The 15,039-nt window shown below is 39.3% G+C and overlaps 1 protein-coding gene across 6 annotated transcripts in view; it reads left to right on the forward strand.

Annotated features, from left to right (window-relative positions):
- Positions 1-15,039, forward strand: part of LCLAT1 (lysocardiolipin acyltransferase 1) — a 191,412-nt gene that overhangs the window by 149,467 nt on the left and 26,906 nt on the right. The gene's annotated exons all lie outside the window — the stretch shown is intronic.

A 15,039-nucleotide genomic window follows, 5' to 3' on the forward strand; every position in this document is an offset into this window, starting at 1 on the left:
CAAGCCAAAACGAAAATGTTGCACATAAAAACCAGAGATCTAAATAATCTCATCCTCAGAATTTGTAGTACTCCAGTTTAGAATAGGGTTTACCGGCCAAGACAAACCATCCCCTCCCCTCCGCCATCCCATGATGTGTATTAAAATTATAGTGTTCCATGGCAGTGGGGGTTGAGCTTCAAATCCTGCTTCAAAAATGCTGTTAGCTCTTCCCTTCTAAATGTGCTATTATCTGAGTAGATATGGTAGCTAATTTAGATTCTTTAATTGGGGGGTGTGTATTATTTTAAAGGGCCTAATTTGTGTTTTCTACTGTCCATTAATTACTTAAGAGCAGTTATTACTTAATGCAGACCTGGGGTTCAGAGGATTGAGTTAATCATGCTCCTTGGTTTATAGGACATTGTTGTTGGTCTTGAGCAAAGCTTCTCTTTTGTTTTTATTTATTCTACTTTTCCCTGTACCCTACTCCCATTCCTTCCTTCTTCCATAGGTATTCTGATACATTTAATGTGTATACTTTTGCTTCTATTGTTCCTATAAAATTTTTGGTGTGTTTTGTATTCCTGCATTTTTAAGTTTACACAAATTAGACTGTTTAATATCTTATTGTTTATTGCTTTTTCACTTAGCATTTTACTTTTAGAATACATTCATGTTTGTTAACCAAAATTTTAGAAAAGGGGACTTGATAGAAATAAGAAGGTGTTTATGCGGGGTTTATTAGGACTGCAGCCCAGGAGCTACAGATTCAAGAAGCATTTGAATTGTGTTCTGCCAGACTACAAAATGGGGGAGGTTTATAAAGGCAAAAACCACAAGGTTACAGTTACATGAGTTGTTTATCAAGAATTATAATTGGAGCTGGCAAGAAGTAAGGATGCTTGTTAAGTAAGGATTGGCTGGGATCCAAAATGGTTGCATAGTTACAGGGAGAGACCTTGAGACCATAGTGGTGCAGCTGGCAGGTGTTGTTCTGAATGTGATTGGTGGTATCCTTGGGTCTTGTACAGTTCAAAGAAAGTTCAAGTTCTCAGTGGTGCAGAGGCACGTCTGAGACCAGATCCTCAGTGGCTGCCTGATTCCATTTTTGTATGCCTGAATTGTGATTACTCCATTATAATTTCAGTTTGTCATCGTGCTGTTAAACGTGTATCTAATCCTTGGCTTCTGACTACTGTCTTCTCCATGGTGTGTCCCTTCCACATCTCAGTTATTGAGGCTCCCAAAGACAGACATCCAAGGTAGCCTCTGACTCACCATCACAAAAGCACTGCTGTTATGCTCTCTTTGGTACCCATGTGATACATGTCCAAGAGTATGAATTGCTGAGGCAGAGGATTAGGTAGCCTTAATTTGACTAGATCCACATTGCTTTCCAAAATGGTTACTCCCCTCTAAACTCACTCTGGCAATGCTTGAGGGTACCTGTACCCTCTCACTCCTACCAGCATTTGGTATTATCCAGCTTTCTACTTTCTGCCAGTCAGATATGTGTAAAGTAGTACCTTATTGGTGTTTTGTTTGCATTTGTCTGATTACAGAGGATTTTCATGTGCCAATTAGGTTTCTGCATTTCCTTTTCTATGTTTATATCTTGTTTTTCTATTGAGATTACTGTAGTGACTTATTGATTTGTACTAGTTCTTTTTGTGTTATAGATATTAATCCTTTGTTCAGTTTTAAATATTGCAAATATGTTCTTATTCTATTACATATTCACTGAACAGAAACACTTAATGTAATCAAAATCATTAAAAATTTTTTGCCTTATAATTTATGCTCTTGAAGTTTATTTTTAATAAAACCTTTCTTGCCACTTGATCAGAAAAAGTCTCCATTTTCTTATGTTAAATATATAACTACCTCTTACATTTAAGTTTTTGTCATCTCAAGTCCTCCTTTATTTATTTATTTATTTATTTATTTATTTATTTATTTATTTATTTATTTATTTATTTTTGGCTGTGTTGGGTCTTTGTTGCTGCGCGCGGGCTTTTCTCTAGTTGTGGCGAGCGGGGGCTACCCTTTGTTGTGGTGCGCGGGCTTCTCATTGCGGTGGCTTCTCTTGTTGCGGAGCATGGGCTCTAGGCGCGCGGGCTTCAGTAGTTGTGGCTTACGGGCTCTAGAGCACAGGCTCAGTAGTTGTGGTGCACGGGCTTAGTTGCTCCGTGGCATGTGGGATCTTCCTGGACCAGGGCTCGAACCTGTGTCCCCTGCATTGGCAGGCGGATTCTTAACCACTGCGCCACCAGGAAAGCTCTCAAGTCCTCCTTTAAATGTGTTGTTGTTGAGGACGCAGTTTTATTTTTCTCCAGCACTATGTATTAAGCAACCTGTCATTGCCTCGTTGATTTGTGATGTCATCTTTGTTGTACATTAAGTTCCCATATATCCATGAGAATGGCTTTGAACTCTATTCTCTATTGCATTAGTCTTTTTTCTTTTTTTTTTTTTTTGAGGCATCTGATGTTTGTTTTTCTGTAACTACTTGATTCTTCTAGAATGTATTTTCCATATTGAAAATGCTGTTTCTTCTAAATTTCAAGGAACTGGTTCATGCATATGTTAAACCGGAATATTCTTCTTGCTTTCAGAACTGTTTAGGCATTTCAGTCCACAGTGATCTTGTCCTTCTCTGAACTCATAGTACTCATTTTCCATTACACTCACTTCACTTCTCTTTAAAATTTTGTATTAACTTTTATTAATTTCCCTTGTTATTACTTTTCACATGATTATATCTTGTATTTCCATGTCTTTGAGTCTTCCATAGTAGCTGCAGCTAGCACAGGATCTGCAATCGTCATCATAGCCATGATTTACTGAGCACTTACTAGACTTTTCATCAGTACCTTTGATTTGATGGATGTATGTCTTAACTGAATTGTAAGCACATAAGGACAATGACTGACTTAAAGGATGTAGGACAGACATCCAGTTTCTAGATGTACTAATTGAACACAGTCATATCTTCTGCAGCAGGACCTCCCCCCCCCCCCCAATCATTAAACTTTTTGTTACATCCGAATCTCTCCATGTTTAAAAAAAAGTTTTAATTTACCTATTTTTTCTTTCCCTTTGTATTTTCAGTAATTGCATTTTACTGTTTTCCTTAATGAGCCAAGAGAAAAGCAGTTGTGGTAAATAAATCATGTGTAGGGGAAAGCAATATATTATAATTAGGATTCCATTATCATTTAATTAGCCATTCCATTATTGAATTGATGTTTCTGGCTTCCCCTGGTCTCTAATTCTGAAACAAATTCTTCTTTGTGGACAAATATTAGCCTGTAATAATTAGAGGATTCATCTATGCTAAGGCTTTTCATTAAATCTCTTTCTGATTAAGATAGCTCCCCAAGTACAGACTGATTTAATTTAATATGATTTATCCACTTGTATATCAAGGTCTGGTGGGAAGTGTTTTTAACACCAGAGCATTAGGAATATTAAGATCATCTTTATATTCACAGATCTCTCAGGTATTTAAGACCTTGATGTTTGAATAGTTCTGTAAACATAGGTCTGATGTCACTCTGCTAAATTCAGGAATGTCACAAGTGCTGTAACAGCCCGTCATTGAAAACAGGAGACTTAGTCTGTTTTAAATTAAAATACTGACCTTATATATTCTTAATGTTCCTTTGGTTTGGGAATCAGTTTTCATCCCAACTAGTTGGTTCACCACATTAAATGTGCCTTTTCTGTTTTACCAGAAGTTCAGTTTTAATAGAAACAAGCATTGTAGATAAATATTCTGAAATGAGGGCCTCCATGGACATGAGTGTAACTTGTCCTTTTTTTTTTTTTTTTTTTTTTTTTTAAACTCCTTGGACTTGACCACTGTTGCTTCCTCACCTTTTACCTTCTTTCTGCTTTTCCTCTATTTTTCATTGATGGACATTTAATAGATATTGAATTTAATTTTGCTTGGGGTCTTTTTTCTTCTTTCTTAATCACCTTTCCCCCAACATTCTTTCCTTACTTTATTCAAGTCTGGCCTCACCACTTGCTCTTATAACCTTGTCTAACCCTTTTGTCCAGCTTTTTATTTTTATTTTTTGTTCTTTCAGCCCTTCCTCTTCCCCACTATGTGTGTAGGAGAAAGTTTACATTGCTGTCTCCATGTGAATGTGACTAAAGCTATGTGAATTAACTATATCAAGCCAAAGCATACATTCTAATTTGCTGCAGCCAGAAAAAACCCTGAAAATACTGTTCCTTTTTTTGTGATATCAAGAAAGTCCATTATGAAGCAAACTAAATGATGTGTTCTGATCATAATTTAGCTCCAGTTTCTGGAAGTCCCAGGGAGGGGAGGGGTGGGTAAGTGTGTGTGTTTGTGTGCACACATGTTCTCAGTTGAGTAGGAGAGGGCGGGCGGACCATGAGGGTAGAAGGAAAGGCAGTCCAGCATCCTGTGACTTCTGAGCTCCCATTTCCTGCCGAGCCCTTTGCTTACCAGCTCCCTGAGAGTTGCTGACTCTTCCTTTTCTCTCCCCGTCACCCTCCTCTGCCCCGTGTGAACTATTGTGTTTGGAAACAGTGGTTTGGTAGGAAGCTGAGTCAGTAGGGCAAAAGCTGATAGAAGGTGCTCTGGAGTCAGGACCGGAAGTGGAGGGATCTCAGACCAAGTCAGGCTAAGATTCTTAACAGGTCTGGGCGTGGTGCGAGGGGCTCTAAGCGGCTTGTCTGCTCAGCGGGGGGAGGTGGCTGATGAACTGGTTAGCAGGCCACGTGAAATAATTGGATGAAATACTGTGGTCATTTGCAGAAGAGACCCCCCTGGGAAGAGGTCAAAGTAGAAACAGTGTGTCATGTAAGTAAGGCAGCAATTACTGAATTCAGAGTAATGTCTGCACTGATGGAAATGCCAGCTCCGTGAGATTTTTTTCAAGCAAGTGAGAACCCTATGTGTCTCATGGACAGAAAGAAAAATAGCACAGTAGAGAAATTACAAGGCTTTCTTTGAGGAGATTGGTGGTTCGCTTTAAAGACTTATTTTTAGAGTTGATGAGGAAACGAATGCTTCTACTGTAATACTTCAATTAAGGAAGAGGCAACATTCCAGCAGGCTTAATGAAGTATCTTTTGTTGATAGAGAGAAATGATACAGAAAGCACTCAGTATTGCATTACAGAATTTCAGGAAAGAATTTCAGTTTAAACATAGCATTATATACTTAGCATTGTCAAATATGCCATAAACTAGAAACTATTCATCTGGGGGTTTGAAAGGTAGTGGGAGAGGGGGAACATCAAAACTCACTCAGCTCTCTAAACCTTTAATGGGTACCTATGCACATTGACTAGACCCCTAGTTTCCTACGCTTGTGGCAGCCTGTAGATGTCCTAATGTTGGTCAGTTAGCTCCCTTGACCTACTCTTACTGCCCCACACGTGTGACCTTGATTCCCAGTATATCACCTGAAACCTTTTATCATCTCAGGTTGCCCAAAACCCGTGAAGAATACTGGTGCTTTAACAATAATATAGCAGTGTTTGCACAAATAGAGGTAGAGAATGGCAGAAGCGCAGAGTGTCTGAGGCTTAACAAAGAATGTCTGATGCTCACAGAAGAACAAAAGCATAAATCCCTGTCTTCCTTCTCTTCTCAGGTCTGGAGGATCATTAATCACAATTACTGTAGAGTTACAGCCTCCCAGTACCTCTTTCTCCTGCAGGCTGTTAGCAAAGCCTCTATTCTCAGGTACTCTTCCTGGCAGAAATATACCACAGAGGGAGGCTCAGCTCAGTTTCCCTTTTTCTGCTCATTCAATATATTCAGTAAACAGCTATTTACGGAGCACATTGAAGAAGCACTGGGGATATGCCAGTGAGTAAAAGCGACAAAATTACTACCCTGTGGTGCTTCCATTTTAGCAGGAGGAAAATGGGCGATAAACAAGTAAGTAAAACATATAGTATGTCCGATGATGAGGCCTATAGAGGAAAAATAAATCAGGGAAGAGGAAAGCCTGCTATCTTAAATAGGGTCCTTGGGGGCTCCCTGAAAAGGCGAATTTGGGGGAAGAACATCTCAGGTGGAGAAACAGCTCGGGTCCTGGGAGTGTGCATGGTGTGTTCAAAGGAGAACACAGAACTCAGTGTGGCGGGAGCAGCTAGTCTGGTGGGCAGTAGAAGAAAACGAGGGCTGAAGGGTAACAGGTTGTCAGGTGAGTGTAGAATTTTGGCGTTTTCTCTGCATGAGGTGGGGTGAGGAGACCAAGGTGGGTTATAATGTAGTGACTAACATTCTGAAAGGATTACTCTGGCTGCTGTGCTGAAACGAATCTGTAGGAGGGAGGGTGGTCAAACAGAGAAACCAGTTAGAAAGATATTTGCAGTAATCCGGGTGGGAGGTGGTAGCTTGAGGTAAAATTGGGGAGGTGGCGAGAACTGGCTAGACTCTGCATCTATTTTAAAGTAGAGCCAATAGAACCTTGTGATGGAATGCATGTGGAGTATATGAGAGAGAGAGAGGAAGCAAGGATGACTTCAGGGTTCTTGGTCTGAACTGGAGGAAGGACAATTTTGCCTTTAATTGAGACAGAGATGGTGGGAAGCATAGGTTTGGGGGGAGAGACCAAGAAGAAGTTCCATTGGGGCCATGTTAAACTTGAGATACTAATTAGACATCCAAGGGGAGATACCAAGTTAGTAGTCAGATATATGAGTCTGCAAGGGAAAGAGGCAGGCTGGAGGTACAGATTTGGGAGGCATCAGCACATATTTGGTACTTAAAGCTTTAAGACTGGAAGAGATCACCTCGGGAATGAGTGCAGATCAACTAATAAAATCCAAGACTTGAGAGTGATCAGTGAGTCAGGAAAAGCACCAAGAGAGTAATATGGGAAGGAAACAAGGTAAAATGGTTTTTCAAGGAGGGAGAGAGTCATTGGATTTGGGTTTTTTTTGAAGGTCACCGATGACTTCAATGAGAACAGTTGTGGTGGAGTGGTGAGGGCAAAGCTTAATGGGCATAGGTCCAAGAGAGAGATGAGAGAGGATTGAAGATGGTGAGTATAGACAACGCAAGATGTTTAGGTGTGTAGGTGAGCAGAGAAGTGAGCAGTAGCTAGGAGGACACGTGGCAAGAGGGGATGACGGGAGGAATTATACCCATGTTGATAGGCAAGACAGGAGTGATTGGTTATTGCTGGAGAAATATCATCATCAAATATCACTGGAGTAGACAGGATGATAGAGCACATAGGTGGAGGGAATTGGCACTAAATAGGAGTATGGACAGGTCATCCATATAAAGAAGAGTAGGCAAAGTATATGGACTTACATGCAAGTAGGTGGGTAGATGGGGTGGTAAGAGTTTGTAGAAGTTTCTTATGATTTATTTTCTCAGAGAAATAGGATGAGAATGAGGGATGATGAGGAACTGTAGTGGAGGTTTAAAAGAAAAACAAAGGCATGAAATACTCAAATCTGGGCAGTTGGGACACAGAATGGACTAAAGAAATAGGTATGATTGCCAAGAAGTAGAGGGCCAAGTTTTGGCTAATAATCACGAATTTACTAAGGACTCCCACTAGCCTCCATTCCCAGCCAAAAAATCAAATACTCCCCGTGAAACATGTACCCATCCAGTAGGCTCAAGTGAGTTTCTGGGTGAGGAGGAGGCAGCAAAAGGAAAAACCTCCAGTAGCCAGAGGGGTTATGTAGATGGGTGAAGTGAAAGGGAGTACAAAACCTTAGGAACTGAGCATTCAAATCCAGTTTCATTTATTGGCTCTGTGGAGCTATGGTGGAAAATTTTTACCAGGGAAAGGTAAATTATACATCAGGAGGACTAAATCAGATTTCTTTCTGGTTATGTCTTAAGACTGGTTGCATGGTTAAGACTTCTTGAAATCTACTCGTATCAAAGTATGGATCAGCTTGTTTAAAGTACTGAAATGAGACTCTTCCCTGTTCAGTAAAGGGGGAGAGAGCGCTAGATTACAGAGCAGGAGCCTCTGGACGTGCAGAGGGAGAGTAGTAACCACCTCCCCATCAGCCTTCTGTGCAATTCTGCCCAGGCCCGGCCTGGTCTACAGCCACTGTGTGTGAGTAACTCAAAGCGGTGCGAGGTAATCTCGACGCAAGTGTCCCACCTTCTGTGCCACCGAGAAAGTGCTGCTGTTGAGTTGCTGTGGCATGTGAGGGGATTGGTGCTCTGTTTTGGGTGGTGGTAAAGGGAGTACTTGGCGGGGGGGATGGTTACAATGGGTATGTTAAACCACTTCCCAAATGTTTTATAAGTTTCTGTGTCATGGTGTTGGTTAAAAGCAGAAATAAATCCTCCAAAATCTGAACTATTAAACAGATTAGATGCTGTACTGTTTTAAAATTGAAGGGCACAAGGGTGTGTATGTGTGTGCTTTGTTTGATAAACCTGAAGCCCTGCTCCCATTGTGGTGATCTAATAAATGAGAGAGCTCTGCTTCTAAAATATTGGTCTCAAGACACATTGTCTCCCACTTGTCTTGTCATCTTTATTCTTTTCTGTGTCAATCCTAATTGAATTATTTGTAACTGCTTCAGAATTATGTTGATTCAACCCTTTCCTTTCTAGATAGTAGCAAGAAAACATTTCAGATATTATTTGTGACCCTGAAAGAAATTAGGGTGGTAGACATTTTAAAATGTCAGGTTGCACTAAGCGTAATTTCTTAATTAGGGAATTATATTAGCCAAGAAAGGAAAAAATGGTGCAAAACAATAATGCAAAGCTTATTAATATGTCAGTGTTTATTTGAATGAATAGGAAAATGTTCTGTTTCCAATAACATGCTAATACCAAAAAAAATCATTAAAAATTAGTGCATGTGAATAAATTTTGGACTTGTTTCAAACTTTAAATACTATGTTTTCTAACATTTTGGTTTGATGAGAATCCAACCAGCGTAAATAAAGCTCTATTTGGACTATAGCAGATATTACAAATTTGTTGTATCACAAATATTTTAGAGTTCATATTTGAAAAGCTTTAAAAAACAACAACTTGTAGAGGTACAGTCTACTTGCCTTAAAGTGCAAGTGCATTTTAAGTGTACAATTAGATACGTTTTGATAAATGCATAGTCACATAACTACCACCATAATCAAAATACAGAAGAACATCCCATCACCCCTAAAAGTTCTGTGACCCCATTTGCAGTCAGACCTCTCCCCTGAACCCCCAGTCCCTAGAAGCTGCTCATCTGCTGTCCCTATAGTTTTGCCTTTTCTAGATTTTCATACAAATGGAATTAAATGGTATGGAGTTAACTGTATCTGGCTTCTTTCACTTAGCATAATGCTTTTAAGTTTCGTCCATATTGTTTTATGTATCAGTTTATTCCTTTTTATGGCTGAGTGGTATTCCACTGTATGGAATATACCACAATTTGTTTACCCATTCATGGATTGATAGATATTTGGGTTGCTTACAGTTTTAGAATATTATGTATAAAATTGCTACAAACATTTGCATAAAAGAATTTGCTTATGTTTTCTTGGGTAAATACCCAGGAGTGTGATTAGTGGGCCATTGCCAAACTCTTTTCCAAAGTGTCTGTACTAGCTTACGTTCCCATCAGCAGTGTGGGAGAGTTCCAGTTGTTTGGCATCCTCACCAAAACTTGATATTGTCAGTTTTTTTAATTTTAGCCATTCTGTTAAGTATGTAGTGGTATCTTACTGTGGTTTCAGTTTGTATTCCCTAATAACTAAAGATGTTAAGCAATCTTTTCCTGGATTTACCTGCTTTTCATATACCTTCTTTGGTGATGTCAATTCCAGTCTTTTACCTATTCTTAAAAATTGGGTTGTCTTCTTATTACTGAGTTGTAAGAGTTCTTAATATTTTGGTTGCAAGTCCTTTATCATATAAATTGGTTTGCAGTTATTTTCTCCCAATCTGTGGCTTGCCTTTTCATTTCCTTCCTATTGTCTTATGCAGAGTCAAGGTGTTTAATTTTGATGAAGTACAATTTCTCCATTGTTTCCTTTCTTGTTTTTGTTCTCTGTGACCTATCTAAGAAATTGTTGCCTAGCCCAGGTCACGAAGATTTTCCTTTATGTTTTCCTACAGAAATTATATAGTTTTTTAGTATTTAGATTTAGGCCCACAATTCATTTTGAGTTAATTTTTGTATATGGTATGAAGTAAGCATCAAATTTGTTTCTTTGCCTTTACATGTAGATATCCAATTGTCCCAGTACCATTCATTGAAAAGACCATCTTTTCTCCATTGAATCAGGCAACTTTGTTGAAAATGAATTGGCAGTATAAGTGTGAATCGTTCCTGGACTCTGTTCTGTTCCACTGAGCGATACGTCTAGCCCTCCTCCAGCACCACACTGTTTTGATTACTTGAACCTTTAGAAAGAGTCCTTAAGTTAGCTAGTGTAAGGCCCCCAACTTTGTTCTTCTTTTTCAAAATTGTTTTGTTATTCTAGTTCCTTTGCATATCTATATAAAATTTAGAATCAGTTAACTTATACACAGCATACTAGGAGCTTTGATTAAGATTGCTTTGAATCCATAGATCAGTTTGGAGGACAAATGTCCTCTTAACAATAGTGAATCTTCCAATCTATGAACATGGTACAGCCATAACTTGTTTTATTGTGCTTTGCTTTATTGCACTTCACAGGTACTGCATTTTTTTTTTTACAAGTTGAAGGTTTGTGGCACCCCTGTGTTGTCAGATAATGGTTGGCATTTTTTAGCAATAAAGTATTTTTTAATTAGGCATGTACATTTTTTTAGACATAATGCTATTGCACACTTAATAGACTACAGTATAGTGTAAACATAACTTTCATATGCACTTAGAAACCCCAAAATTTGTGACTCACTTTATTGTGATACTCCCTTCATTGTAGTAGTCTGGAACTGAACCTGCAGTATCTCCAAGGTATGCTTGTAATCTCTCCAATTATTTAGGTCTTTCAAATTTCTCTCAGTAATGTTTGTAGTTTGCAGTCTTGCACATATTTTGTTAAATTTACCCCCAAGTGTTTTATATTGTTGATGATAAAGTAAATGATATTCTTTAAAATTTGAATTTCTAACTGTTCATTGCTAGTAGACAGAAATAAGCTTATTTTTTATATTGAACTTGTATTCTGCAACCTTGCTAAATCCACTTATTATTCCAGTAGCTTTTTGATAGTCTATCAAATTGTCTGTGAATAAAAGACAGTTTTACTTTTTCCTTTTCAATCTGTATGCCTGTTATTTCTTTTTCTTGCCTGTTATAATGACTAGAACCTCTAATACCATGTGTCTGGTAATAAATGCTAACATATTAATGTAGTACAGTTATATGGCTACTTAGTGTTATTTTAGATATGTGGAACTGAAGGACCAGGAGTATTTTACCTAATAGTTTGGGTTAATTTTTCAAACACATCTTACCTAACCTCTTGTTAAGCATCGCTGTTCTAGTGAGCTGCTAAGAACAGGAAAAAAGATGAGAACAACTGGTTTTTATCATACGTTAACCTTATGTCTTTATATACTACTTTAAACACTTTATATACTACTTTAAAACGTTTAAAAAAAAAAAAACCTGCTATTAAGTGTAGCCTCAGCTGCGTGAATACTGGTGTTAAAAAGTAGTAATATGAAACTTACTATCCCACATGGCTCTAAGATTCAGGCCAGAGCTCTGTCTTTAGCCTTCAGGGTTCAGACCGCCAGACTTCCTGCTCCCCTGGCACCAGTCAGTAAACCACTGTCAGGTGTCTGCAGTCTTCCTCGCTCCTCCCTGCCTGCCAGTCCCACTGTGGAACTTTTCTACAAATACGAAGCTCTACTTAAGTATTCTAGTACTAATAAAAAGGGAACTTTACTCATGCACCTATTTCGTTTTTTTCTTTTTTCTTTCCTCTTCTTTTACTAGTATATAAAGAATTGAGGCTGACTGAGAAACTAGATTGAATTTGGAGGTCAAGAATGCCACTCTTTCCAATCCAGCCCAGGTATACAACTATGACACTGGCCATGCCAAATACACAAGAAATGATCTTAGTGGTAAACGTAGAAGCCACCAGGGTTTTCAGGCAAAACTGCACTGTTGGAAGAGTTGGGGTTTGCCTTCTTCCTTTTAAAATTTCTCTTGTTACTGCTAGCTATTTTGTTCCCTCTTGCTGTCTCATTTATCTGAAATCATACCCAGCAAGATCTCTCTCCAGTACCCCAAAGCAGGAAATAAACTCTTATCAATACCCTAATCAAAATCTCACACTATGTGAGCACAACTATGGCAGTTACTGTTCTAATTAAGTAAGTCACTATGTAATGTGAATTAGAGCAAATTGTTTTTACCTTAAGTAAATTGTAAAATAATTTTAATAGACAACATTCATCGACCACTTACTAGGATGATCTCATATAATCCTCCCAGAGGTGTACGTTTCCCAAGCCACACGTTAGCAAGGAGTGGAACTAGACGAAGAACCCACAGTCTTTTCTGAGTCTAAGAACCCAGCTCTTAAACACAACTCCTCACAGTCTCCTCTGCTTAGAACCATCCTTATAACCTAATGTTTTCCAAAGTGTGGCCCTCCAACCCTCTGCATCAGATCAGAATCTCCTGGAGTGCCTGTTAAAATGTAGATTCCTTGATCTCACCCATACATGCTAAATGAGAATCTCTGGGAATGAGGTGCAGGACTCTTCATTTTCATTTAGTTCCCCAGGTGATTCTTAGGCCACTGAAAGTTGAGAACCACTGTCACAGCCTCTCCTTCTCAACCAAGGAACAGATCTCAGCAGTTTGTAGGAACTGCCATAAAATGGTAGCTCTGCATTCTCCATAAGAACCTGTAGTCAACCTCTTCAGATAAATTTAGAAAATCAAACTCTTCGTTTTCCATACAGCTGTCTCTAACAGTTAGGTGCCCTTGCTCTTTATTCTCAAAATGCCACTTGATAACTCAAGAGTACAACAAATCTCTAGGAGAAATGTCCTTCCCCAAAATAATACCTCAAAAAAGAAGCAGTCCTTGACATTCGATACTTCTTAATGTATGTTGTGTTAGTTTCCTAGGCTGCCATTAAAAATCACCACAGACACACATTTCCCACCGGCTGAATATAGGGAGGCACAGGCGGGAGCCAGAGCCAGGGGTCTTGGATTGCGCTGCTGCGAGTGCGGAGCCCTCTCCAAGTCCTGCCCGGATACAGGAGAGAGGCTAGTCAAAAACAAGAGTTGGGACTGATGGTAAAACGGAGTGATGAAAGTACAATGGAAAATCTCAGTCTGGAGAGGTCCTAGAGAAGACAGGTTCTCGGAACTGTGTAGCAGGGAATAGGGGAAAGAACTGTAATAAGTTGGACTTTGTCTGTTTTTGTTGGGACGTGGAGTTAGAAAAGAAGCCGAATGATTTAGCCACGTGCCTGACAGGGTCTTGGTGCTCTGGCCGGGTGTCAGGCCTGAGCCTCTGAGGTGGGAGAGCCAAGTTCAGGACATTGGTCCACCAGAGACCTCCCCCAGCCCCATGTTATCAAATGGCCAAAGCTCTCCCAGACATCTCCATCCTAATGCTAAGACCCAGCTCCACTCAACGACCAGCAAGCTACAGAGCTGGACACCCTATGCCAAACAACTAGCAAGACAGGAACACAACCCCACCCATTAGCAGAGAGGCTGCCTAAAATCATAATAAGTTCACAGACACCCCAAAACACACCACTGGACACAATCCTGCCCACCAGAAAGACAAGATGCAACCTCATCCACCGGAAAACAGGGACCAGTGCCCTCCACCAGGAAGCCTACACAACCCACTGAACCAACCTTAGCCACTGGGGGCAGACACCAAAAACAACGGGAACTACGAACCTGCAGCCTGCGAAAAGGAGACCCCAAACATAGTAAGTTAAGCAAAATGAGAAGACAGAGAAATACGCAGCAGATGAAGGAGCAAAGTAAAAACCCACCAGACCAAACAAATGAAGAGGAAATAGGCGGTCTACCTGAAAAAGAATTCAGAGTAATGATAGTAAAGATGATCCAAAATCTTGGAAATAGAATGGAGAAAATACAAGAAACGTTTAACAAGGACCTAGAAGAACTAAAGAGCAAACAAACAATGATGAATAACACAAATGAAATTTTAAATTCTCTAGAAGGAATCAATAGCAGATAACTGAGGGAGAAGAACAGATAAGGGACCTGGAAGATAAAATAGTGGAAATGACTACCGCAGAGCAGAATAAAGAATGAAAAGAATTGAGGAGAGTCTCAGAGGCCTCTGGGACATTAAACATACCAACATTCAAATTATAGGGGTCCCAGAAGAAGAGAAAAATAAAGGGACTGAGAAAATATTTCAAGAGATTATAGTTGAAAACTTCCCTAATACAGGAAAGGAAAGAGTCAATCAAGTCCAGGAAGTGCAGAGAGTCCCATACAGGATAAATCCAAGGAGAAACACTCCAAGACACATACTAATCAAACTATCAAAAGTTAAATACAAAGAAAAAATATTAAAAGTACCAAGGGAAAAGCAACAAATATCATACAAGGGAATCCCCATAAGGTTAACAGCTGATCGTTCAGCAGAAACTCTGAAAAACCAGAAGGGAGTGGCAGGATATATTTAAAATGATGAAAGAGAAAAACCTACAACCAAGATTACTCTACCAGCAAGGATCTCATTCAGATTCGATGGAGAAATTAAAACCTTTACAGACAAGCAAAAGCTAAGAGAATTCAGCACCACCAAACCAGCTTTACATCAAAGCCAAAGGAACTTCTCTAGGCAGGAAACACAAGAGAAGGAAAAGACCTACAATGACAAACCCAAAACAATTAAGAAAATGGTAATAGGATCATACATATCGATAACTACCTTAAATGTAAATGGATTAAATACTCCAACCAAAAGACATAGACTGGCTGAAAGGATACAAAAAAAAGACCCATATATATGCTGTCTACAAGAGACCCACTTCAGACCTAGGGACACGTACAGATTGAAAGTGAGGGGATGGAAAAAGATACTCCATGCAAATGCAAATCAAAAGAAAGCTGGAGTAGCAATA

Source organism: Eschrichtius robustus, chromosome 15 (assembly GCF_028021215.1).
Source record: "Eschrichtius robustus isolate mEscRob2 chromosome 15, mEscRob2.pri, whole genome shotgun sequence".
In the NCBI taxonomy this organism is placed as follows: Eukaryota; Metazoa; Chordata; class Mammalia; order Artiodactyla; family Eschrichtiidae; genus Eschrichtius; species Eschrichtius robustus.